This window comes from Hordeum vulgare, unplaced genomic scaffold (assembly GCF_904849725.1).
Source record: "Hordeum vulgare subsp. vulgare unplaced genomic scaffold, MorexV3_pseudomolecules_assembly, whole genome shotgun sequence".
NCBI classification, from domain to species: Eukaryota; Viridiplantae; Streptophyta; class Magnoliopsida; order Poales; family Poaceae; genus Hordeum; species Hordeum vulgare.
The window spans coordinates 552,501-555,000 of NW_025422486.1; the positions used below are offsets into that span (position 1 = coordinate 552,501).

At 45.9% G+C, this 2,500-nt stretch overlaps 4 non-coding genes across 4 annotated transcripts; all 4 read right to left on the reverse strand.

The window, feature by feature from the left end:
* Positions 1 to 513: 513 nt before the first annotated feature.
* Positions 514 to 632, reverse strand: LOC123416674. The gene has a single exon (XR_006616281.1). It is a non-coding gene; the product is annotated as a 5S ribosomal RNA (ribosomal RNA).
* A 419-nt stretch (positions 633 to 1,051) lies between these two features.
* Positions 1,052 to 1,170, reverse strand: LOC123415413. The gene has a single exon (XR_006615133.1). It is a non-coding gene; the product is annotated as a 5S ribosomal RNA (ribosomal RNA).
* A 371-nt stretch (positions 1,171 to 1,541) lies between these two features.
* Positions 1,542 to 1,660, reverse strand: LOC123415989. Its single transcript, XR_006615675.1, has one exon. It is a non-coding gene; the product is annotated as a 5S ribosomal RNA (ribosomal RNA).
* A 359-nt stretch (positions 1,661 to 2,019) lies between these two features.
* LOC123416823 lies at positions 2,020 to 2,138 on the reverse strand. The gene has a single exon (XR_006616423.1). It is a non-coding gene; the product is annotated as a 5S ribosomal RNA (ribosomal RNA).
* Between the last annotated feature and the right edge of the window lie 362 nt (positions 2,139 to 2,500).

Here is a 2,500-nt window from a genome sequence, read left to right on the forward strand (position 1 = left end):
GCTCGTGTTGTCGGGGTAGAGAGGGAGCGGTGAAATTCTTGTGTTAAACTCGTCTCCGTTGTCGAGGCAAATGTGGCAATGGACACGGGAGGGGCAAGCTAAAACATATCACAAACGTCAAAAATAAGAAAACTAGTAAACGTCAAAAATAAGAAAACGAGGTCATATAGATCACGGTCCCGCGTCATCCTTGTCATGTGGCGCAAAAATACTACTGCAACTACTACTACTACTACTACTAGTCGTTGGGTGTCATGCGCGGTGGGAAAAGTCAGAGAGGTTGTGGCGGTGCTCGTGTTGTCGGGGTAGAGAGGGAGCGGTGAAATTCTTGTGTTAAACTCGTCTCCGTTGTCGAGGCAAATGTGGCAATGGACACGGGAGGGGCAAGCTAAAACATATCACAAACGTCAAAAATAAGAAAACTAGTAAACGTCAAAAATAAGAAAACGAGGTCATATAGATCACGGTCCCGCGTCATCCTTGTCACGTGGCGCAAAAATATATTTAAAAAGGGGAATGCAACACGAGGACTTCCCAGGAGGTCACCCATCCTAGTACTATTCTCGCCCAAGCACGCTTAACTTCGGAGTTCTGATGGGATCCGGTGCTTTAGTGCTGGTATGATCGCATCCGACATGCAACTATCTATTTGTTCCTTATGCTTGCCCCTACTACTACTACTACTAGTACTACTACTACTACTAGTACTACTACTACTACTAGTACTACTACTACTACTAGTACTACTACTACTACTAGTACTACTACTACTACTACTAGTCGTTGGGTGTCATGCGCGGTGGGAAAAGTCACAGAGGTCGTGGCGGTGCTCGTGTTGTCGGGGTAGAGAGGGAGCGGTGAAATTCTTGTGTTAAACTCGTCTCTGTTCTCGAGGCAAATGTGGCAATGGACACGGGAGGGGCAAGCTAAAACATATCACAAACGTCAAAAATAAGAAAACTAGTAAACGTCAAAAATAAGAAAACGAGGTCATATAGATCACGGTCCCGCGTCATCCTTGTCACGTGGCGCAAAAATATATTTAGAAAGGGGAATGCAACACGAGGACTCCCCAGGAGGTCACCCATCCTAGTACTACTCTCGCCCAAGCACGCTTAACTTCGGAGTTCTGATGGGATCCGGTGCTTTAGTGCTGGTATGATCGCATCCGACATTCAACTATCTATTTGGTCCTTATGCTTGCCCCTACTACTACTACTACTAGTACTACTACTACTACTACTATTACTACTACTACTACTACTACTAGTCGTTGGGTGTCATGCGCGGTGGGAAAAGTCACAGAGGTCGTTGCGGTGCTCGTGTTGTCGGGGTAGAGAGGGAGCGGTGTAATTCTTGTGTTAAGCTCGTCTCCGTTCTCGAGGCAAATGTGGCAATGGACACGGGAGGGGCAAGCTAAAACATATCACAAACGTCAAAAATAAGAAAACTAGTAAACGTCAAAAATAAGAAAACGAGGTCATATAGATCACGGTCCCGTGTCATCCTTGTCATGTGGCGCAAAAATATATTTAAAAAGGGGAATGCAACACGAGGACTTCCCAGGAGGTCACCCATCCTAGTACTACTCTCGCCCAAGCACGCTTAACTTCGGAGTTCTGATGGGATCCGGTGCTTTAGTGCTGGTATGATCGCATCCGACATGCAACTATCTATTTGTTCCTTATGCTTGCCCCTACTACTACTTCTACTACTGCTACTACTGCTACTACTACTACTACTACTAGTCGTTGGGTGTCATGCGCGGTGGGAAAAGTCAAACAGGTCGTGGCGGTGCTCGTGTTGTCGGGGTAGAGAGGGAGCGGTGAAATTCTTGTGTTAAACTCGTCTCCGTTGTCGAGGCAAATGTGGCAATGGACACGGGAGGGGCAAGCTAAAACATATCACAAACGTCAAAAATAAGAAAACTAGTAAACGTCAAAAATAAGAAAACGAGGTCATATAGATCACGGTCCCGCGTCATCCTTGTCACGTGGCGCAAAAATATATTTAAAAAGGGGAATGCAACACGAGGACTTCCCAGAAGGTCACCCATCCTAGTACTACTCTCGCCCAAGCACGCTTAACTTCGGAGTTCTGATGGGATCCGGTGCTTTAGTGCTGGTATGATCACATCCGACATGCAACTATCTATTTGTTCCTTATGCTTGCCCCTACTACTACTACTACTAGTACTACAACTACTACTACTATTACTACTACTACTACTAGTCGTTGGGTGTCATGCGCGGTGGGAAAAGTCACAGAGGTCGTGGCGGTGCTCGTGTTGTCGGGGTAGAGAGGGAGCGGTGAAATTCTTGTGTTAAACTCGTCTCCGTTCTCGAGGCAAATGTGGCAATGGACACGGGAGGGGCAAGCTAAAACATATCACAAACGTCAAAAATAAGAAAACTAGTAAACGTCAAAAATAAGAAAACGAGGTCATATAGATCACGGTCCCGCGTCATCCTTGTCACGTGGCGCAAAAATATATTTAAAA